The sequence below is a fragment of the Papio anubis genome, chromosome 16, assembly GCF_008728515.1.
Source record: "Papio anubis isolate 15944 chromosome 16, Panubis1.0, whole genome shotgun sequence".
In the NCBI taxonomy this organism is placed as follows: Eukaryota; Metazoa; Chordata; class Mammalia; order Primates; family Cercopithecidae; genus Papio; species Papio anubis.
Window position 1 is genome coordinate 88,026,451 of NC_044991.1, and position 25,030 is coordinate 88,051,480.

General features: G+C 44.6%; 1 long non-coding RNA gene across 2 annotated transcripts; it reads right to left on the minus strand.

Annotated features, from left to right (window-relative positions):
• Positions 1–1,433: 1,433 nt before the first annotated feature.
• LOC110740477 lies at positions 1,434–24,724 on the minus strand. 2 transcript variants are annotated; one of them, XR_002515039.1, is made up of 4 exons: positions 24,662–24,724; positions 8,338–8,447; positions 6,401–6,429; positions 1,434–1,912 (listed from the first exon to the last, which is right to left on the minus strand). It is a non-coding gene; the product is annotated as an uncharacterized LOC110740477 (long non-coding RNA). The 2 variants fall into 2 exon arrangements; XR_002515040.2 differs by lacking the exons at positions 1,434–1,912; positions 6,401–6,429; positions 8,338–8,447 and adding an exon at positions 22,940–23,188.
• Between the last annotated feature and the right edge of the window lie 306 nt (positions 24,725–25,030).

Below are 25,030 nucleotides of genomic sequence, written 5' to 3' on the forward strand. Positions count from 1 at the left end.
CCTGTTAATCTCAGCAGAGTAAGTACTTCCACTAAACTAAAACTAGTTTTAAAATAGCATTTGTAGATAGAATCTTCAGGTTATGAAGAAACTTACACATCATCTCAAACAAGCTTCCAGTTTATGTTTCAGAGAGCTGAGTCTGGGAAACTTGAGACAACTTACACTAAACGCCTTCCATATCCCGTTCTTTGTATTGAACTTCTAAACAACTGTACTTAAAACCATTGATTTTAAAAAAACTCGTATTTTAAAAATAATGATACCACTCAATTCTATTTAGGTAGATATGAAAGTAGACCATCCCTCCATTATAAACACAGAATAAAATATTTGGGAAAAAAATGGATACTGCAAACTAAGTGCTCTCAAGTTGACCAGAACCTTTAACTCAGAAATTTCACTACTTGACAACTATGCCCAATAAATAATTCAACAGAACAACAAAAAATACATATGTATGCATGTGTACACCAAAATCATTATCTGCAGCATTGTCCTTAACAGTAAAAATTATACATAACTGAAATTATTAGGAAATACCCTCAGAAATGATGTATGTTGAAATAAAATTTGATCTATCCATTAAGTTGATGATATAAAAGCTATAAAAAAGCAAAAATGCAAGATGGCATGCTCATAAAAATTGCAGTGTGGAAAGCATGCACTCACAATCTGCAATAGAGTCAGAATTGGAGGCAACAAGTGTCCAACGGAAGAGGCCCAGTTCAGAGAATGATGCTCCGTGAACTGGATGGACAAGCAGGCAGCCTGGGGGAACCACAGAGCAATGTTAGCACGGAAATCATCTTATTACATCGCACTAGTGAAATCAAACATGCCAGAAAACAGTGTATACCCTCACTTTGTGAGAAAGTGTGTACACACACACGCGCGCACGCACACACACACACATACACACACAGACACACACACATACACACACACGCACACACACGCGCGTGCGCGCACACACACGCACACACATACACACACACACACATACACACACACACACACACACACATACAAACACACATACAAACACACAGCTGTACTCCAAACTCCCACAGAACAAGAATTGCTAACCTGTTGTTGGATACTTTTCTTTCTTTTTTTTCCTTGTGTGTGTATGTCTGTTCTTTTCTGTGTTCAATTATCTGAGTCGAGCTCAGGATTGTAAAAATATTATTAAAAAATAAACTGCTATGACAAAAATGTTGACAGCTATTTATCTATCTTTTAAAATATATATGCACATAAATCCCAAGATAGGAAATGAAAATATTTGTGCTAATGTAATTTTTTAAAATCGAGAATAGAGATTTAATATTGCTTTTTAACTTGTATTTTTAATTAAAAATAAAAATAGATTATATGCATTTTCTTCCCTCTTAAAAAAAGCCTTCCTAGAGGTTCTGATTACGCATAAACAGTCTTCGTGTACATGTGAAGCGCAGATAATTTTATTTGAATTAATGTGGTAAGGGAGCTGCGTCCACGAACAGCTATCGCACCACAGTGAAGCATTCAGAGCATCGACAGCATAAATAAGCGAAATGAAAAAAAAATCATCGTACTGTTTACCAACAGATTTATAATTACAAAATAAATTAACCATGAAATGAAACACTTTGGGTTTTCTGCAATATTGTTATGAGAGATTGGGTGATTTTTTTTTTCAAATTAATTCTGGGAAAGCTTGAATGTGAAATATTGCAAAGAGTGTTATGATTTTTTTATTCTTATTTTTTATCTTTTTTTTTAAATATCAGTGTGATTCAGGGACATCACTTTCATTTTCAAAGTCAAAGCTGCAAACTGGGTGGTCACTTTGAAGAAGAGGCTGGGACACGAAAAAGACAAAGAAGTTGCACAAATGGAAAGCCCCCATCATCTGCCGGCGACAGACCTAGGTTGGAAGAATGACACGTTCTTTATTCTCCTGTGAAGCTAGAACTCTGACATTTCACCTCAGGTCCAGGGAAACAGAGGAAGAAAGACTGTTGTGCCCCCTCCCAAACAGGATTCTAGCGTCCAGCTGACTGACATCAAGACGGCCTTGCAAAGGCAGGTGCTGAAGTCATCCCCATAAACTATAAAATTAATCAGAGAGGAAGGGAGAAGGGGAACTGAACGTAAACGAAGCTTGTAGCACACTCAGCCTTAGTTAGTAGGACAGCTCACTCTCTGACCATTGCCCCATCATCATTTGCTACCTGTTGCCGCAGAATCACACAGATCCTGCTCTGTAGGTAACAGTGTAAGCCTGGTGAAATGTTCCATTTTCCATGAGGTCTTCTTTCACGTCCTGCATACCAGTGAAACTACTGATGTCAGCTGGCCGGAAGGACCCCACAAGAATCTGACTCATGGAAGAATGCCGTTTCCACATCCTGATGATTTCATACCCCGGACTCCAACCAATCAATGGTCCCAATTTTCCTGCCCCACGCCCTCCATGAGCCCCTGAAAACTTTCAGCCTAAAACCCCTCAGGGAGACAGACTTGAGGTTCCCTCCTGTCTCCTCCCTTGGCTGCCATGTGGTCATTAATCTCTTTCTTTGCTGTAAACTTCGCTGCCTTGATGGATTGGTCTGTGAGTGCACAGGAGGCCCAGGAACCTGGTGGTCCTGTAACTGTGCCTTTGGCGAGTTTATATGACACAGAGTGAACGTACTTACTGGAGCATTCTATGTAAGTATGTTCCAGGACAACTCCCTCCCAAATCTGTCCTCTTTAGAGGTGCGGCAGTGGACACAATCTGTCCTAGCAAGAACCTCAGAGTGTTTATGATGTAAATGTCCCCTCGAAAAGATGTGGCTCCAGGTTTCTTCCTCTAAGAAGAAAGTACATAAAAACAAACTCTCACGGGGAAAAAACATGCCCAACTTCCTCTCTGAAAGCTCACAGTGCATGTCACACAATTCATCACTTTATTCAGTCAGCTGTGTGCCTTTTCCTTCTCTTTTTCTACTTAGGTTTTGCTTTTTATTTGGTGTTAAACTTTTAACTTTATGAGGTGCACACTTTCTGTGATAAGCAGAATGTGTGTGGACCTCAGTTGTACCACTATCAGGAAGAAATTGACCGGGAATGACATGTCTGAGTTCAGACAAGGAGGCTGCTCTTATTTACCAAACAGCCAGCAACTCTGCAGCAAGGGCACTCCTCCAAGGGAGTCATGCCCCTTCCAAAAAGGTCACGAAGCAAAACCCCCTCTCCAAAAAAAAAGAAAAAAAAAAAAAAGAGAGAGAGAAAGAAAGAAAGAAAAAAAGAAAAATAAAGAAATAGCTGAAGCTGGGTAATTTAGAAAGACATTTAATTGGCTCATAGTGCTGCAGGCTGTACGAGCATGGCACTGGTATCTGTTTGGCTTCTGGGGAGACCTCAGGGAGCTTTTCGTCATGGCGGAAGTGGGAGCAATGTATCATGTGGCAAAAGCAGGAGCAAGAGAGAGACAGTGAGGGGGTGGGGGTGCCACACATTTGAACAACCTGATCTCTTGGGAACTCACTCAAAATTGTAAGGACAGCACCAAGCCATGAGGGATCTGTCCCCATGACCCAAAATTTGTTTAAATAACAAAGTTGGAAATACATGAGAAGCACTTATCAGAATGCCTAGCACTTACTAGGTACCTGGAATAATAGATACGATTAGATTATACATTATAAAAATACAGTGGCTACAACAGTTGATACTGGCATAAGGAGAACAGTGTAAAATATAGATATCATATGAATAAACCCAAATATACACTTTAAAAATCTTATTTTTCAAATATAACTGCAAATGTGTAGAGGCAAGGATGGTTTGAAACAAAAGGCTAAGCATAGGGGCAAAATGCAGCAAATCTCTCTCACCAGGCCCCACCTCCAACACTGTAAAGTACATCTCTTTCTCTTCCCCGCGTCCCGCCCTCCGTGAGACGGGGTTTCACTCTTGTTGCCCAGGTTGGAGTGCAGTGGCACAATCTCAGCTCACTGCAACCTCTGCCTCCTGGCTTCAAGCCATCCTCCTGCTTCAGCCTCCTGAGAAGCTGGGATTACAGGTGCTGCTACCACTGCTCAGCTAATTTTTGTATTTTTAGTAGAGACGGAGTTTCACCATGTTGGCCAGGCTGTTCTTGAACTCCTGACCTTGTGATCTGCCGGTCTCAGCCTCCCAAAGTGCTGGGATTACAGGCGTGAGCCACCGCGCCCGGCTGTGGATTACATTTCAACGTGAGATTTGGGTGGGGTCAAATATCCAAACTCTGTCACTGTCCTTGATGGTGCGTCCTCCACTCTTTGACAGCTTTTGCTTCCACGCCTGACTTGACAGATCTTTGGTGATTCACTTTCCGAAATGCTTAACTGAGCTTTCACAAAAAGGAACACTGTTTTTGCGTGCCCATTTTGTTGGTTTATACAGTATTTAGTCAAATTACATAATTATGATGAGATATACAATTAAATAAATTGATTTAGGAAGAAATACAACTGAATGTCATTAAGCAGATCAGACACTGTTGCTGGAGGAACCAGAACTGCCTGGGAAACTGTGTGTAGACTGCAGGCTATAGAGGCTCAGGATGCAAGGGTCTCCATCACATGGTGACAGAAAGAATGGAAGGGCAGTGGTCATGGGAAATCAGTTACAGGAGAAGCAGCCTCAACTGTACCTCTATTTACTATCTGCATTAGTGAGGTTGAAGCCCAAAGACCCCAAAGCACACCAGCCCCTCCTCTAGGCTGTCTGCATGCCAGCCATGGAACACCTTGCATCCTCAGGGTACCTGAAGCATCTCTCCACCTGCACAGTCAGTTCCTGAGGCCTCGTGGTGTTCTCATTCTAGGATAGCATCAAGCATGTTCTTGGGCAGTAAGAGATTTTGAGCAAAAAATGGCCACCTTGCCGTTGGTTACCTCGGCTCTGACCTTTTGCTAAGAGCTGAATTGTGTCTCCTCCAAATTCATATGTTGGGGTCTTAAACCCCATTGCCTCAGAACGTGACTGCATTGGAGACAGAGCCTTGAAAGAAACGATTAGGTTTAATGGAGGCCTTTAGGATGGGCCCTCATCCGCTATGACTACTGTGCTTATAAAAAGAGGGAATTGGGGCCGGGCATGATGGTTCATGTCTGTAATCCTAGCACTTTGGAAGGTCAAGGCAAGTGGATCACCTGAGGTCAGGAGTTCAAGACCAGCCTGGCTAAGATGGTGAAACCCTGTCCCTACTAAAAATACAAAAATTAGCTGGGCATGCTGGCAAGCATCTGTAATCCTAGCTACTTGGGAGACTGAGGCAGGAGAATCGCTTGAACCTGGGAGGTGGAGGTTGCAGTGAGCCGAGATCGTACCATTGCGCTTCAACCTGGGCAAAAAGAGTGAAACTCTGTCTCTAAATAAATAAATAAACAAAATAAAAGGAGGGCATTGGGATTCACAGGGAGACACAAGGGATGCTCACACAGAGGAGACACCTATGAGAGCTCAGCAAGAAGGCAGCCACCCTTAGGCCACAGAGAGACATCCCAGGAGAAACCAGCCAATGCCTTGATCTTGGACTTCCAGCTTGCAGAACTGTGAGAAAATCAACTTCTATTGTTTATGTCCCCCAGTCTGTGGTATTTTGACATAGCAGCCCTAGGAGATGAATTTACCCTTCCAACCTGCATTCAAACCGCAGTCTTCAGGGGCTCTCGCCTGGATTCCAGAACCTATCATCTCCCAACAAGAAGTAGGCTTGCTGGGCGGGTAGTTCCGAAGACCTCCGGAATGAGAAACACCTGGGATGCTGGTTTAACAGTGCAGACTCCTGGGCTCCACTCTGACCTTCTAAATCCAATCTCTAGGAGAGAGACTCTGGAACGTCTTCTGTTAAGAAGCCCAGTGGGTGATTACCATGCCCACTAGCTTTCTGTTCAGAGATACATTACACTTGCACATATTTATGGGGTACATGTGATATTTTGTTACATGCATCGAATGTGTAGTGATCAAGTCAGGATTTGAGAACTGAATCAGCATCTTAAATACAAGCTCATTCTACCTAAGGATAGATCCCTGGAATCAGAGCTCTTAACTTGCATAGACTTCATTTGCTATTTCTGACGAGTCACTGAGACCTGGTTGTAGATGGCAGGATTTACCTATTCAAGAAATTTAAAACCCCCAATAAGACACTTTGTGAACCTCAAATGCCCCACCAATTCCAGTTAATGACAATAAGGAAGAAGGAGGAGACATAATGGTGACAAGCTTGAGGCTGAAGTCCATCACGATCACAGCTGCGTTTGCATCCCGTTTCTATGACTCACCAGCTAGGTGATTTGGCAAGTTATGTGACCTTTCTGAGCCTCACTTTTTAAATTTGTTTAAAGAACAAAGTTGGAAATACATGAGAAGCACTTACCAGAATGTAACTTTCCAGTTACTAGGTACCTGGAATAATAGATACGATTAGATTATACATTATAAAAATACAGTGGCTACAACAGTTGATACTGGCATAAGGAGAACAGTATAAAATATAGATATCATATGAATAAACCCAAGTATACACTTTAATAATCTCATTTTTCAAATGTAACTGCAAATGTGTAGAGGCAAGGATGGTTTGAAACAAAAGGCTAAGCGTAGGGGCAAAATGCAGCAAATCTTTGTTTGTCCCAGGAAGAATTATAAAGACAGAAAAAAACACTAGACAATTGAAGGGATTGGAGTGAACATTTGTTTGGATCTTAACAGGGCAGACTAACCCTTTCACTAAGAGCAACTGTAAATGCTGGACAAAATTTTAGAAAAGAAGGAAGAAAGAAAGGACAGATGGAGGGACAGACAAATGGAAAGATAGTAATGAAGGAAGAGAGGGAGGAAGGAAGAAAGCAAGGAAGAAAAGAAGGAAGAAAGGAAAGAAGAAGGAAGGAAGGAAGGAAGGACAGATGGACAGACAGGCAGATGGAAGGAAGAAAAGAAGGAGGGAAGGAAGGGAGAGAGGAAGGAAGGAAGAACAGGTGGACGGACAGGCAGATGGAAGGAAGAAAGGAAAGAAGGACAGATAGGCAGATGGAAGGAAGAAAGGAAAGAGGGAAAGAAGGGCAAAAGAAAGGAAGTAAAGAAGGAAGGAGAAAGGAAGGAAGAAAGAAAGGAAGGAAGGAGAAAGGAAGGAAGAAAGAAAGGAAGGAAGGAGGAGAGGGAGGAAGGGAAGGAAGGAAGGAAAGAAGGACGGGCAGACAGATGTAAAGAAGAATGGAAGGAGGGAAGGAAGGGAGAAAGGAAGGAAGGACAGATGGATGGACAGGCAGATGGAAAAAAAAGGAAGGAGGGAAGGAAGGGAGGGAGGGAGGAAGGAAGGAAGGACGGACAGATGGATGGACAGGCAGATGAAAAAAAAAAGAAGGAGGGAAGGAAGGGAGGCAGGAAGGAAAGAAGGAAAGAAGGAAGGGGAAGGGAAGGAGGCAGGTAAGGAGGGAGGGAGGAAGGAGGGAAGGAAGGAAGGAAGGACAGATGTAAAGAAGAATGGAAGGAAGGAAGGAAGGACAGATGGATGGACAGGCAGATGGAAAAAAGAAAGGAAGGAGGGAAGGAAGGGAGGGAGGAAGGAAGGAAGGAAAGAAGGAAGGGAAGAAGAGAGGAAGGAAGGGAGGAAGGGAGAGAGGGAGGGAGGGAGGGAAGAAGCCTAAGCAAGGAAGGAAACAGAAGACAGAAAATTCTTTGAGGGCAACAAAGAACAAATAGTACAGCCAGGACTCAAAACCCCCAGATGTGTAGGAGGGCACTGAGGAGCACCCATTGGCTTCTGCTGTTTCCTTGGGATATTTATAGATGTAGTTTGGGGAAATCGTGGCTGGACAGGAAGCAATGACCTGGGACTGCAGCACTTCATTAAGCTGGGGGGCTGAGGTTGAAGTGTGATATTCCCAAGTCAGCTAGTAGTTGAGGGCCTTAGATTCTAGAGAAGAGGGAATCTTGGAAAAATGAGCCTGGAAAATTATTCATTCAATTTTCCCTCAAGGCATCTACCAATTCCTTCTTGAAACGTGAGACACCTGAAAGCCAAATGAAAAGCAGGAGCTTGGAGGCTAAAAATCTGAGCAGGGTTTTTGAGTCTCACAGCTCTGGAAACAGGAGGTAGAAGTTCAGGGCCCACTCTGGTTTGGAGATCCTGCTAGACTCTGTCACACACACGTGTAACACAAATATGTGATATGTCTATATGTATGTGGTAGACACACACACACACACACACACACACACCAAGGCCTGATGAAACTGTCTAGTAAAGATACAATGAACCATTTGTAGATTTAGACAACTTTTTACTTTCCTAGACAGCAAAAGGATGCTTACCCAATGGCACTGGTTTTCTGTGGACTCCATCCTACACACTAAAATAGATGCCACCAGAAGAAAAAGGGTCAGGAAAGTTGTAGAGCACCCCATTATTGATGAAAATTGAGCTAAAAATCAATAACAAAGAGATAACTAAAATGACTGAATATTTGAAAAATAGCAATGAATTTCTTAAATAATTTATGGGTTAAAGGATCTATCACAGTGGAAATTGCAAAATATTTTGCCCTAAAAATAATGAAAATATAGCATACCACAAATGAAATGTAACAAAAGTGTTGCACAGAGGGACATTTACAGCCTTGAATGTATGCATTAGAAAAGAAGAAATGCTGAAAAGTCAGTATTTATGTTTCTATCTGAAGAGGCTGGAAAAAAGTCAAAATGAGATAGAAAAAGAAAAAGCAAAAAAGGGAATGACTGTCAATGGAATAGAAAGCAAAAGTTAGACAAAATCAATAAAGCCCAATGTTGGTTATTTGAAAATGTTAATAAAACTGATATATCATTACCAATATAGTTCAAGAAAAAAATAGAATAATCAGAATTGAAAAACGGAACATCATGAGAGACTCCATGGACATTAATAAAGAAAATAAGATTACTTGAAAAACTTCTTGATAATAAATTTAAAAATACATGTGAACAAAATTTCTTAGAAGACACAATTTACCAAATTCATGCAAGAAGAAATAGAACTTATGAATAGCCCTTAATATATCAAAAAAATAACCTATAATTAAAAATCCCCTCCAAGAAAAACTCCACAACCAAATGGCTTCAGTAGTTGATTCTTTCAAATATTTAAAGGAGAAATAACACCAGCTATACAGAACCTGGGAAACTCATTAAGAGCTGGCATAAACTCAGTACAAAACCTGACAAGGAAATAACGACAAGGGAAAATTACAGACTTGTTAATTTCATGATAATAAAGGCAACATTCTAAACAAATCATTATTAATTGAATCCAGGCTTTATTTCAGACATAAAAAGATTGGTTTAAACATTCAAAAATCAATTACCTGTACTAGTAGAATACAGAGGGTGAACTATGTAATTATCTCAATAGATGCTAAAAAAAAGCACTCAAAAAATTCAACATTTATTTATAATGAAAATTTCAGTAAGCTAGGAATAGAGGTGAACTCCTTAATCTGCTATAGGATATCTTCTTAAGAATTATATGAAAATCATATTTGGGGATGAAGTGTCAAAATTGGGAACAAGATAAGTATATTTGCTAATGGCATTATTATTCACATTGCACTGAAATTTCTGGCAGTGCAATCAGGCGAGAGTATGAATCGGTACAACCCCTTTGAAAACTGTTTAGTGTTGTCCATTAAAACTGAATGTAGGCATATCAGTCTGGGTTCCTAACCAGCATAAATAAGTGTAGGTACAAATAAGAACGTTCGAATTAGTACTATTTGCAATAGTCAAATACTGGGAATCATCTCAATGACCATCATTCCATACAATGCCGTCTACTCATATAATGGAATACTCTAGAGCAGCGGTCAGCAAACTATTTCTGTAAATGACCAGATAGTAAATATTTCAGGTTTTCCGAACCAAGGGGCAAAACCAAGGGTGTTATATAGGTACTAATATGCCTTTTAATAATGTAAAAAACATTATTAGCTCATGAGCTATACAGAAACAGTGCTGGGCCAGGTGTGGTCCCTGGGCCATAGTTTGCCAAACTCCACTACAGAATAATGAAAAGAACAACCTCTGTTGCATGGGAAGTCCTGGATCAGTTTCACAGGCTGTCTCAACTGAAAGATACCAGATGCAAAAGAGCATACGTATGGCTCCCTTTATGTGAAGTTAAAAACAGCAGCACAATTTATGGGAGTAGAAGTATGCAGAGGAGAGACCTCAAGGGTTATCAATTAGCAGGCGGCACAAGACAGGCTTCTGGGGTTAGGAATATCCTCTGAGCCGAGTGTTGGTGTATTCATTTGTACAAATTTATTAAACTGTAAATATACATTTGTGCATTTGCCGTGTTTATATTTATCTTCAGTTAAAAGGTTTACCAAATAAATTGTTGGTGAATATTTATTAGTGTGCACCTTCGAAGCAGACTTCGTCTGTACAGGGAAAAGAGGGAAAGGAGAAAGAATCCTCTCCACGTTACTGAGTGAGCCTCAGGGGGGACATACGAAAGGTTCTCACCAGGCAGTTACTACAGGCAGTGATTTCAACATCCACCAAAATGGCAAAAACTGGAAGCAAGTTGAATGTCCCAAACTTGAGTATTTTTTAATAAATTGTGATATATACATATAATGAAATATCATGCTTCTTTGTAAACAATGTTATTTTAAAAGTTTTATTCATATGGGAAAATTCCCACAATACTGTGGGAATACAAATTTAAACATCAGTATATGAAATACACACACAGTCGCACACACACGCATTAGAAAACTGTCAAAATTTCAACTATGGTTATTTCTGAATTACAGACTTATAGATAATCTGTGTCTTTTTTTGTTTTAAACTACCTTGTGTTTTTTTTTCGTATTTCAAAAATAGTACTGCATATATAATCAAGAAAAATATTTTGTTTTTTATTCTTTCGTTTTTTGAGTTGCTGTGTTGCCCATGCTAGTCTTGAACTCCTGGGCTAAAGTGATCCTTCTGCCTCGGCCTCCCAAAGTTCTGGGATTACAGGTTGTGAGCGACCGCACCCGGCCCAGAAGAAGAAAAGTATTTTTGACGAGCCCAGAGTAGGGGAAGGACAGTTTTAAAGTTATTATTCTGATTCATGAGTTTTACCTTGGGAAATAAAATATCCTCATAACCTGAAAGAAAAATGCAACAATTTTAACTACTTTTTTAGAGAAATGAATTTTTAAAATAAACTTTAAACAACCTCATAAGTAGGACAATGTTTCTTATCACTGTTGTATGATGGAGGCAACAAATGTGAAACTGAAGACTGTCAGTATCAACATTTATGGTGAATAAGATGATTCTGCTGATGCAGATGTTTATAATAGACATTCTTTCAATCAACATTAACGTATCACCTATTCTTTGCCCAGCACTTACTGGCAGCAGGTATACAGGTAATCAGATAGTCATGTCCTACAGGATTGTGAAATACAAACATCATCAGAAAACCTAATAAATAAAAATAAAACCACTACTCTGATACATACTACAAATGAGAAAAAAAAAATAATTCTCCAAGAACAAACAACAGGCTTCCAGCCATTTACCTAAATCCACAAAGCTGGCTTTGAAGTGCCAGGCACACCTGCTGCCTTCCCAGTAAATCTGACACATATGTTTTACACCTGGCCAATTCCCATTTTTCTAGCAGCATTGGGTTGGGAATGAATTTAATCGCATACATTTGAAAACTATTGGAATCCAAATCAATGCTCACCACCTGCCAGGGGCTCAGGAAGGACGGATAAGTTTCCCTTATGAGAAGAAAATGAGGGACCAGGTCCAGGATTCAAGAGTAATTTTCTCCTGCAGGGTGGGGTGCCTAGGGTTGGAGCACTGGACAGAGAAGGGGGCTGGATTGAAATCCAGTGTCAGAGAACTGCCTGGACCGACAGTTATTGGCAACCGTCCTGGGTCAAGCAAGTTCACAGATAATACCTTTGATTTAATTAATTTGTTAATTAAAATAGACCAGGCATAGTGCTGGAATGCAGTTTGCACCCTTACGGGTCTCACAGCAGAGGAGAAACACCTTACAGTGCTCCCGCGGGATGCCAGGGGGCTTACGCAGGAGTGTGTGCCGGTGACTCTCCGAGCCAGCTCAGACAGAAAGGGCTCCAGGAGTGAGCCTTGGGGGGCACATTGAGGGTAGCACAGAGATAGCAGCCACCGCCAACCGCTGGACACATGCCAGGAAGCCAGGCTGGACTGCAAGCCTCGGGCCCAAGAGAAGGACAGCGAGGCACGTCCGGTGCTCCTGTGTGGCTCTGCATCCCGCAGAAAGAACTCTCAGTATAAAGTAAAGTTTCAGAAACCATGGGAAGTGGTGAAGCAGTGAGCACAGCACGCCCTGCCTGGATCATGGGCAGTGCATGGGAGAGAAGTTGTGGTCAAGTCTTTGAAAGCAACCCTAGGGACCTAGGGACCCCACCATGCAGGAGGGAATCACCCTTGAATCCTGGACCTGGTCCCTCATTTTCCTCTACGTTCCACTCACACCATGTTAGAGGTCACTGTGAGAGCCATTTCTTCCTGGGTCTCTTTCCAGGTGTGAGAGAACTTCCACCACGCCCCCCTGCAGTGGCCCTGTGGCTCTGTTTGATCACATCGTCTTCTGTGATGTGGCAGAAGTGCCGGTCGCAAGACGCCCTCCATCCAGACACGCAGGTGACGTCATGCCCCCAGACAGCAGGGTGGGAGGGAACACCTTAAGGATCGCTTTGGCTCCGTAACTCCCATGTCTGCAAGCCTGAACCCCTGTGTGTGTTGGAAGGGAGTTCAGAGCATGCCACATTCCCAGGAACATCTTTGGTGACAAAACACAGGACGACAGAATAGGAGTAAATTATTCAGTGTCTTCCCCTCACCTCTGAGCGCGCTTCAGTGCAGTGGGAGCACATTGCATTTGTCCTGCCCGTCTCGCCCCAGGCTGCCACTGCGGGCTGACTGACAGCTGTCTGACAGAGCCCTGATCTGGAGGAACAGGCTGTGCTGAGCTCTGTGCCGACAAGCACACTTTGATTCAGATTCAGCTAACATTTTTGAGCTTCCTCCAAGTGTCAAGTGTCAGGCAGGGCTGAGCCCTTCCCTGACAGGTTGCTGAAATCCTCCTGCCTGGTAATCCTATGGGACGGGAATTGCAGCTAGGACAAATGAAAGCCTGCATGTTTGCAAAGGCATCACCAGAATTTATTTTTTTTAAGGAATCAGACAGGTATGGCCCTGACTGCATGGGTTCAGGAAAGCCATAAATATATCCTAAGTATGGGAACGTTCAGTCTTCCCAACAGACCAAATGCTGCATTAACCATGACCAGGCAGTTCAGCCCTGGTTCCTGGGCCATGGGGGAACCCACCTTCTTCAGAAAAAGCTTCACCTTAGGGACACCGGCAAAGCTTACGGGGTGGGGCTCACCGCACAGGAGTGCATCCAATCCATCTGCCAATAAGCACAACTCAAAGGGGTGGGGAGGGATGTGAAAGGCACAATCCCAAAACCAGGAGGTGGGGTAGGCAGAGGGAGGTGAGTGAAGGCGTATAAGGACGTGCGACTGCATCAGGAGCCCTTTCATGAGGGAGCGAGCCTGTGCTTTGTGTGTCAGGCCCTGTGAAGTAACAAGAAGGAGGAAATGCAGAAGAAATGGATAGTGTGTGTGTCTGTGTTCTATGTATAGGTATCCAGATGTGGGTTGGGCTCCTCTTACCCCTTAAATCTAGTTATTGGCCTAGGTGAGGTCGATCCCCAGCCCCACGATGGGAGAGCTGATGGGGGAGGGCTACTGTTTAGCTCCATCCTCCAGAAACAAATTCAAAGTCCTAAAAGGCCTTTCCTCCCCGAAGGACTGCAGTGTGAAACATGTGAAGCACAGCATATACCATCGGTGCGTACATGCACACACACGCACACACACAAACATGCACACACACACAAACATGCACACACATGGTCACACCCACCCCCCCATAAATACACACATGCAGATGTGCACACACATACATGCACACACACATGCACATACACGCATACACAAACACACACATACACACACACACAGGCACACACACACACAGGGCACACACATATGCACACACATGCAAGTCATTTATGAGGTCACCAGACCTCTCAGAAGTGTTGAGGATGTGCGGGTTACATACAGAAAGAAACAAAAATGAGAAGCATTTCTTTGAAGAGAAAACTTTTTCCACCATCCCGCCCCTTTATTTGCTCTTATTCTCTGGCCTCTCCTCAGCTGCCACTACGGGTGGCTGCTGTTTGAAGTGTGGCTCCAAGTCAAAGTGATTTTTACTCAGATCCATAAAGACGCCACGGAACATCTGCAATGATGCCCTGTAGGTCAGAGGGGTACGGCTGCCCCAAGACAGCTTCTTAGCCAGCTGCAGGCTGCAAGCTTGGGTGGGATGAGTCATAAGACAACAGCCTTGTCCAGTGGCCTGGAGGCTCCACAGACACTGACAACAGGGCCACAACCCACGCAGAAGGGTGCGGCAGGAGGGAGATTCGGGAAGCTCTTGGGCCAGATTTGGTGGTGGCTTCAGCTCCCTCCCGGGGAAGGAAGCCTCCTGAGGGCCAGGGCTCCAGATGAGGGCTTGGCGGGCTCACAGCTGCCTCAGCACAGAGCTGGGGGCGGAGGTGGGGACATTAAAAAGCCTCAGGCCTGGCCCAGGGCCACCTAAGAATCTGCAGTCAGTACTCACAACCCCCAGTGGGGTTCCCCATGCGAGGGAGCCCCTCCACCCTGCAACCACCCAGGAATTCTCCAGGCAGGTGAGCTCCTCACAGCCCCAAAATGCAAAGATACTGAAAATGAAGACAATATTTCCCTTGAGACCAGATGCACCAAGACAAGTGTTTTCCAATCAGTGCAGTGCTCACTTGTGCTGGAGACCTGGACACGCATTTCCCCATCACTGTCACTGATGAAGATGCCTCCTGGGATTGGCGGGTGCCCGAATTGGAAGAGCAGCTGTGAAAGCTGTCCTGGTGAAGAGTTTGAAGTTGTGGCCCAGATCCTCATGTAGGAGATTCTCTGATGTGAAAACTGCTGAATTCCATGGGGGGTGGAACAGATTTGGGACCCCTGGACGACAACCCAAAGTTCCCAAGACCAACTTTCATTTCATGCATGCATAGGCAGGGAGAGGAGACCTGGAGCCTGCTCCCGGCAGGGGCATCAATGGTGGTTTCATGTTTCAGGGTGCACGTCACCTGCCAGAAATGCCAACGGCCAGCTTCAGGAAGGCGGGGTAGACTCGTGATGTGCACGGGAGGTGGGCTACTCTTACTTCGCCATTTATTAAAAATATTCATTTTTCCCTGTAATTTCTCTGCATAGAAACATCAGGCACTTGTGGGTAACCTGAAGCCCTTTCTGCCAATCCTTGCTTTGTGGGCTGCAGTCGGGAGCTCATTTGCTCCAGAGAGGTCACTATAGAAACCTTAGGAGAAAGTAACTCAGAAGGATTTTCACAGCATGGAGAGCCACTCTATTTCTCCCCCTCAACCAGCCTGTTGTATTTTCAGAATAGCCTTGGGTGAAAGCCCAGACTGGTTTCCTTAGCAAGAAAAGATTCTAGAGACGAAGGTGGCATGAGAAGTCTGACGCAGAGATGGCCAGGGCCGCAGGTGGTTCCACCTGCCTGAAAGGTGTGCCTAGGAGCTTGGAAAAGACCCTGAGCTTCTCTCTCAGCTTTGCCTGCCCTCCGCAGGACACCTGGCGGGAAACACACATAGTTCCAAGCAAATACCCTTGAGCTTCTTATCAAGTTAACAGAAAACAAGGCTCTTGAAGGACAGCTACGCTTATCCAGATCGGCCGTAGAGGACAGAGGTAACCTGGCTGGAGGGTGGCTGACCTGGAGCCTCACGTCGTAAAGTACTCGGTGGAAAGGACACTGGGTGTCTAGACATCCAGTAGTGCTGGCACTTGGCATTTGGAACATTTCTATTCTCACACTTTCAGGCATGAACGCTCACCTCCCTACCAGGCCTGTATCTACATTTTCTAGAGAAGGTCACAGAGGCTCAGAGAGATTCAGGCTCTTGGCCAAGGAGTTTGAGCCTGGTGTGCTAGACACCCCAGCCTGGGATCACCACGATGCCCTACTGCCTCTGAAAGGGAGCAGGGCACACTCAGTGGGGCACATTTAAGATAAATATCATCAATCTCAAACTTATGCAAAGTGACTGTGAGTGACAGATTGTTCAGGGCGGCTCTGAAGTGACATGTGCCTGCAGTTATGCCACCAGGTGTTCTTGTGTTTGGTCTGAAAAATAGGATGAACATAAAAATTGTTGCTTAGACAAGACATCCTTTAGTCTGAGAAGCCAAGTGCTGTGAGCAGTAGCTCAATGTCATCTGAGGTCCCAGATACTCGTTTGCAAAAACGTTAGCCCCTGTGCCCTCTGCTGCCTTAGGACAGCTTTCCTCCTTGGAGGCTTGAAGATGTGCTGGGCTCAGAACCCTTCTTACAAAATTACAAATAGCCCACAGAGGGACCCCAGTTTGTGTCGCTGTTGGTTAACAAGGTCAGTTAGATGCCGTCAAGAGACTGACAAAGCCAGGTGCTCAGGTGTCATGGGTATGCCCTTAGTGGGTATCTCAAGTGTTCTTGAGGTGGTCTCACCCTTCTCTTGTGGCCCCCACAGCACTGCCTTCCACGGGCCCTGTGTCAAGGCCCCCCACAGGCCCTATTTGGAGGCCTCCTGTGGTCCCTGTATCAAGGGTTTTAGTTTCTTGTTGCTGCTATAACAAGTGACCACAAATTCAGTGGCTTACATGACACAAATTCAGTATCTTAGTGTTCTGGAGTTGAGAAGCCTGAAATGGATCTCCCTGGGCTAACACGGATTTGTTGCAGGCCTGGGTTCCTCCTGGAGAGCCCATCTCCTGCCTTCCCAGCTCCCTCAGGCTGCGGGCATTCCTCTGCCCAGTGCCCGTGCCTTTGTCTTCAAAGCCAGCAGAAGTTGGCTGGGTCCTTCTCACACAGCCTCGCCCTAACCACCTCTTCCACCTCCCTCTACTGCTGACAAAGACCCTTGTTATTATGTGGGGCCCAACTGGATAATCCAGGGTCATCTCCCATCTCAAAGTCCTTCACTTAATTGCATCTGCAAAGCCCCTTTTGCCATGAAAGGAAACATGTTCACAGCTTGAGGAATTACGACATGGACATCTTTAGGGTCTGCTCTGCCTAACACAAGGTATTCCACAGTTGTGTGTGTGGATGTGATATTGAGGCAATTGAAGATAACATTCTTTACCTTCTGCTTAGTTATTATTAGCATGTATATCATCTTGGACTTCATTGATCTCCTGGTGCAGGGTGTTAAGGAAAATTCTTGTGTTCTGAAGCATGACCTTCGGGCCAAGACGCTGGGAGACCCTGGCCCAGACGAGGACTTTCAGCTTCCTATTAGCTTTCTGCTGAGATGCATCCACAGCCAAGGCCTGTGAGACTATGGATGGCATAGACTGAACAAGCCGTGAGGTCTGCATTTGCAGACTCGAATCTCCCATTTACATTCTTGGACTAAGACTACACTCCTGCTTATCATGTAATCATGCAGCAAAGCTAGGCTTGGAGAGGAGTGGCAAGAAGTTCCCACGTGCATAGAGCTGTAGTTTTTCCCACACTCCTCTTAGGATCTGTGCCTAAGATGCTGCGCTAGCAACCTCGGTATTGTGAAGGAACCGCGTTTCCTGGATTCTAAAACTCAGGAGTTGGATTCCTGTCCTTGTGAAGCCATCTCAGGGAACAGGGTGGGCGGGAGGGGCACTGGAGGCCATCATGATTGTCCTAACAGGCAGTCTGCCATCTGGCAGGAACTAGCAAGGATAGAACATAGACTTGGTCCCTGGAGCTGAAAGGGAGGAGACAGGATAGTGATGGAATAGGCGAAAGAAAGATATTTGCATGGACAAGCCCAGCATTAAACACTCGTGGCAAGACTTCATCCTTACAAATCTACTTGGGGCAGACTCCGCACCTGAGCAGCTTCCCAGACCTGCTCTTCTATCCCGGAAGCAGAGGACAGCATGGTGAAGACCTGCCACTGTCTTTGATGCTGGCACATTGATGCAATTCTTCCAAGCTCTTTGCTCCTGGGTGACCCCCACTGCAGGCAGAGCCTCCACAATGGTTGAGGAGGGGGCTGAGCACACCTCTGTGTGCTTCATCCAGTGAGCCAGCCATTTATTCATTAAACAGACATCTATTGAATAACTTTGAGAGCCAGAAATTGTGCTAGTTGCCGTGGAAATAAATTCACATGACATGCTCTCTGCTCTCTAGGTACCTGCAGTAAATTTCACTTCTAATCTCACTAAATGTCTCTCTCTTTTTATGTATATTTTTATGACACTTATTGTGACTTCCAGAGCTTCTTTTGTGCTCATTTTCCATAATTGTTTTGGGTATTTCATTGTTTTTATGCCAAAGCATATTTTTCCAATTTCTAGTTCTAATTATTGCTTAGATCGTTGTGGACTAAGGTAGACAATAATAAAAAGAGTATCCAGCACTTGTTTTTTAAAAAACTTTCTTTTCTTTGTAAGAATACATTGCTATAGTTTCATAAGCATTAAATAAAAACCATCTTTTTTGTTGTTAGACAATTTGTATTCAAATCTCTAAAATGGAGTTTTTCAATATCCCGGAGCCCTTGAAGATTCCGTAAAAATTTAGTTCCAAGACTATGAAAAGGAGTGAGGATAATCTTTAATTCTTCAAGATAGTCATTCAAAAAATTTTAGCAGACCATCGATTTCTACAAGTCCCACAAATGAAATATTGCTAAACATATTGCTGATTCAATACGAATTCCAATCAACCCATATTCTTTGCATAATTTCATTAAAATGTTCATTTAAAATAATGCTTTGGCAATAGGAATTCTGGTGTGCAATTCATTTCCAGCTGCTCTCGTTCCAACTTGCAGCAGTCAGACTTGAAGTGCTAGGGGCTTCAGGGGTGGAAACCCAGATGCGAACGAGCACAGTGGCGTCTCTGCAAGGGATCTGAGGCATCTCTGCAAGGGATGTTGGAATGATGTCCCTCCAGCAAGCCCCCAGGGAAGCTCACAGATCCATTCACGCCCACCTTGGCTAATCTTTAGAAGCAGGATCTGTGCACAAGGTGTGACCACTTCTAATATTCACAATCACTTTTCTTTTCTTTTTTTTTTTTTTTTTACGACGGAGTCTCGCTGGGTCGCCCAGGCTGGAGTGCAGTGGCGTGATCTTGGCTCACTGCAAGTTTCGCCTCCCAGGTTCACACCATTTTCCTGCCTCAGCCTCCGGTGTAGCTGGGACTACAGGCGCCCGCCACCACGCCCAGCTAATTGTTTTGTATTTTTTAGTAGAGACGGGGTTTTATCATGTTAGCCAGGATGGTCTCGATCTCCTGACCTCATGATCCGCCCGCCTCGGCCTCCCAAAGTGCTGGGATTACAGGCGTGAGCCACTGCACCGGGCCCAGAATCGCTTTTCTAAAACCGAGAGTTCTCCCCAATCATCACACAAGCATTGTTCACTGTTTCTGAGAATGAGTCTCCAAATCTCAGACACACCCGTAAAAAGCTAGTTTAACTATTTCAACAATGAAATTAAGTAGAATGGTGGGGCCGAGAGCCTGGCCAGACCCTCCTTGCTGATCCTCTTCCTACAAGCGACCTTCATAGACCAGCGCTTTGGATCTGCCGGTCAAAAACTGACCCTCTCCTGTCCTGCATCCGCACTGATTGTAGACTCTCCTTCCAGGCTCAGCTCACAGCCCACCCATCTCCCTTCCAGCCAGGGCCCTGCAGTCAGCTACACACTCCATGCATGCCAAGACACCCTTATGGCTCTATTCTCTCACAGTAGCTACCCATCCTCCACCATCATCCTCCGATCCTGGTCCCAGGTGGTTTGGCATTGGTGAAGGTAGTGATGTAGCAGAGCCAGTTGCCTTCATGGCATGTTCATGCTGCCTGACCTGAGTTCAGAGGCCTTGTCACTGTTGTCCACAGCTCTTGCAAATATCTCCATTTCCACTCTTCAGAAACCACCTCTAGCCCAGGCATTCTCTGGGCAGGCCCATGCTGTCACCTGCAAAAGAACCACCTGAAAGTCTCATTGGAAAACTGGTTCCTGGGCCTCAAGTTAAAAACAACTCTGCTTTGGCATATCTGAAGTGGAGCCTGAGAATGTTTATTTCTAATAAGCTCCCGGGTGGTAGGGAGTCTGCTAGCCCAGACTTTGTTGAGAACGGCATGGATGCAGAAAGGTCTCTTGCCTCCCGGACTCTAAAGACCATAAAAGCCACCTGGGGACTCTATGAACATGCAGATTCTGCATCTGTGAGCCTAGGGTGAGCACAGGCGTCTACGTCTGAACCGGCATCCCCGCTGCTGCCACTGCTGCTTGTCGGACCACACTTTGAATCTCAAGACGGGAGATGATTTCAACCTCCTGACAAACCCTTTCCTGTCCTCTCCCCCACCTCCACATTTCCATCTATTTATACCAACTCCTTTCGGCCTCCTCTCCAACCTGATTCTATTACGATATTATTGACTTAGCACAGCATAAGGACGGCGATTACAGGATATGCATCTTCCCTTCTCACATCTGAGGCAGACGCCGCTAATCCATCCTGGTACTATTTTGTGCTGAGCCCAGACACAGAGACATAATCCCTCTTGCTGTGGTGTGCCAAGCAGCCCCCTCCAGTCTCCCCAGCCTGTCACATGCCTTCCCTCGGGATAGTGCTCAGGGCTGTTGTGAGCTCTCCATGGCTTTATCCTGCCTCGTGGGCCACCCGTGCCGGTGAAGCCAGACGGTGTGCTGCCTTAACCCACAATCCACCAACTGTGACAGGTGGACCCCAACCACCATTCTAATCCCTTGCAATCCACCATCTTCCCTCTGCATTTGGGTGGCATTTGGTGTATGCGGCAGCTACATGCATCATGTTCTTGGTTGCACTCCAGTGTGTAAGTGTGTACATGTTTGGATTGTTAAGTCATATCCCTAGGTGGAAATACAACTGGACGTTAGCAACAAAGTCCTTATCACCTTTCTGCCCCCTTCACCGAACAGCCCAGAGCCTGCAACTTGGCCTATCCCATTAGGAGCTGCGACATCAGCCAGGTCTCAGAATGAGGAAACACATAGATGACAGCCACACCCACACCACAGCCCCCAGTATGTCACTTGACAGACAAGTAGCATGGCCACTGTCTGGGGACTATTTGTTACTGCACCAAAGGAACTAACACAGCTCTTATTCTTGCTAGGACTCAGAAAGGTTCCAGGAAAGAGTCCAACCTTCCCTCTGCCTGAGAGAGGTGCAGGGAGTCTAGGGAGGCCAGAAGAGCCAGTGTTGTCTGGCAGGTTACATGAGGAGGATGTGCAGTAACTGGACGGTCCCGCTGACAGCCGCCTTAGCAGAAGGGACAGAGACCAGAAGAAACAGAGACTCATCATGGGATGGGCTCCACTTGGCATGGGAGGCTGGATGGGGCAAACACAGAACAAGCCCAAGGAACCACATGGAATCCACTGGGGTCACCAATAGTCCCCAGGAGAAAGGAATTCACCACAGAGGTGAAGAAGAAAGAAAAACCTGAGGAGGAAGGTAATAACCTTGAATGTGACTACATTTTAAACCTGAATTAACAAAGACATCACAGGATTGGATAGAAGCCACTTACAAATGACTTCACTAATTTTCTGTTATTAAAGAAAATGTGGGCTTTTGATAGATGCAAATCAAGTTATGGGAAATGTAATAAAGCTACACTTTTTTTTTTTTGCACACCCACGTTTTATAAAGTTTTTTTTGACTGTGAGTAAAATTCATCTCTATGCCACACATAGAGACGGGCATATTTTCACAGGCTCTTGGTCTTAGGTATTTGAAAATTCAAGGGCTAGAGAGAAGTGAAGAATTCCCCCTGGGAAATTGACACAACATATTAGAGATAAAAATCAAAGCGATTCTTCTTTTAGACCGAGTCTCCCCAGGAAATAGGTGTGAGCGCTTCACCTCGGAGGGAACTTGCTGCCAAGTAGTTGCAGGTGCTGAATCTCCTTTTTCTAGGAGTTACACTGATGCTGACAAATGCTCTTTTCAAATGATTGATTCCCCAACATGTGAGAATCTGAGTTAAATCTGAACCTCACAGCACAAGCTCAGAGCCTGAGATGAAAAGCTAACACTCCATGCCCTGCCTGGCCTTCTGCCCGTGTTAGAGAGGGTTCTACTTTTCAGAGCTGACTTTGTGGACACAGGGAAACAGAGGATGATCTTTTTTGGCAGTTCACACAGCGGCGATGGGTCCTGCAGCCATTAAGATAAATGATGCTTCCATGCTATTTTAGCCTCAAAGTGCAAGTTCCCAACACGGCAAGCCATCCCTTGGAGAACCCGCCTGAAGAGAGGGGTTGACAGATAGCCCTAAGGAAAGACAGCATCTTACCTGAAGTGAAGGAGGCACTGAGGGATGTCCCCAAAGAACCACTTGATCTGCTTGGATTCAAATGGTATCAATAAACATTTATGATCTTAAAATTGTAATTTCTTATTTCAGTGGCAGTGAGTGCTTTCAGAGCTTGGGTGTTGAAGGGAGTCATTTTAAATCAGATTCGTGAGGGCAACTGAAGGTTTCCCAAGGAATACATGTGGGTGCAGGGCCAGGTTGCCCCCATCACTCCAGTTCTGCAACCAGAACTGGGGCAATCTGGCCAAGTCCTCTTTCTTTCTTTCATCTGGATTCCTGGTTTAAAAAGCAAATGTGCAAAGCATAATAAAAGGAGAAGAAATATTAAACGGACGAATGGGAAAGGAGAAAAGGTGACAGGTATTTGGAACTGGAGAAACGTTTTCAGGCCCGACTCACACACACCAATGCCATGTCTTTGTAATGTCGATGACAATCTAAAGAGACAGGGCTGGAAGGTTCCTTTAAGATCTTGGAGGCAATTGTTACCGAATCAGAATGCTCCCACTGGGCTCACAGAGTTCTCCAGACCGGTAAAGAATCAGCCGAGATGTTTCGTGCTTTATCACCCCATGATTGTCACATGGTGTCTTTTCCAATCAACTGGAAGTTATCTCAAGAAATAAACAGGTTATGGGAGAAAGCACCATCCTACAGAGGAATAATATAAAATACTGTCTCAGTGCTGCTACACAACTGACCCAGTCTAGGGTGTCTTTAACCACAGGGAATAATTTGGGTTGATTCCTTCCATCTGTAGACAGTATTTCCTACATGTATCTTTGTAACTTCAAAGTTTTGTAGGGTTTGAGCAAATTCAGCCTGTGACCATAATCTAGTGTAGATTAATCCACAGGTTAACCCACAAATCCTGGACTCAGCAGCCTCTGGCTCCACCAGCTCAGATGACCATGTAGAGGACACGCCTTCCTTCGTGCACACTGGTTAGAAGCAAGGCTGCACCCTCATTTGCTGGGGACTAAAGAGGAGAGAAGGCAGCAATAGGGGTCTTGAGGATCCCCATATCCAGTTCTCCGTGGGAGAACACATTCCCATACCACGCTGTGGCTTCCTAGAGCCGTATGGGTTTAAGGGAATGGGATTCTAACATAGAGAAATGAGGTTGCAGGGAACCCAACTCATCGTGAAAGGCAGAGGGGTGTCTGTGATGCTATAAAAACCAGTCACCATAAAAAAGAACAAGATCATGTCCTTTGCAGGAACATGGATGGAGCTGGGGACCATTATCCTGAGTAAAGCAATTCAGGAACAGAAAACCAAATACCTCATGTTCTCACTTGTAGGTAGGAGCTAAATAATGACAATTCATGGGCACAACGGGGAAAGATAGACATTGGGGCCTACTGGAGGGCGGAGGGTGGGAGAACAGAGACAATCAGGAAAAATAATTATTGGGTACTAGGTTTAGTACATGGATGACAATATAATCTGTACAACAAACCTCCGGTGACATGAGTTCACCTACATAACAAACCTGCACATGTACTCCTGAACCTAAAATAAAAGCTTTACATTTTTTTTTATTTTAAAAATGAAATACAGTTCTTCTAAATTTAAAATAAAAATAAAAATCAGGCACCATCACCACTTTGGAGAAAGTGGTTTCACTAACAAAGGCTAATGTTAAGGATCTGCAGAGTTCAAATCTACTCTCTCAGGGCTGGAAGGACCACATCTGACCCACTTCAGGTGAGTGCCCAGTAAGAGTGTAGTAAGTGGATGATTGTGTACCTGCACGCCCTGGCATGATATCCTCAGCTAGGACGATACCCTCAGCCCCTCTCAAGGCAGTTTTCATCATGATTAAACTGTTTGAGCATTAGAAAATCCTTTTCTATATCAAACAAAAATATAAACACACAAGGGCAAAGGACGAACCCATTTCATTTCCATTGAATAGAAACTAAAAGTGAAGTACAAAGGATCACGCTGAGCCACAAGCCATATTTCCACTAGACTGCTAGATTTCTCTACTTAGGTGTCCCAAAGAAAATGAATTACAGGAAAGTCTCAAGAAAACTGCCCTAGTCCTAAGGGTGTTAACCACAGAGAGTTTTCTCTGTCCCCTCCTGATAGTAATACCTATGCAAAATGCTTCCTCACCTTTTGTTTCCAAGCAAGGTATGCCAAAAGTCACTTCTCCCTTTGTAAATGAAGCCATATTTGCACAGAGGAAAAAGCAGAACATATTTCAGTCTTTGTTAAGGAATCTTGCTAGTTTGACCTACAGGTTGTATTTTAATTTTAATTTTAAGTTCCAGGGTACATGTGCAGGACGTGCAGGTTTGTTACATAGATAAACGTGTGCCATAGTGGTTTGCTGCACCTCTCAACCCATCACCTAGGTAATAAGCCCAGCATACACTAGCTCTTTTTCCTAACACTCTTCCTCCCTGCCCACCCTCAGACAGGCCCCAATGTGTGTTGTTCCCCTCCCTGTGTCCATGTGCTCTCATTATTCAGCTCCCATTT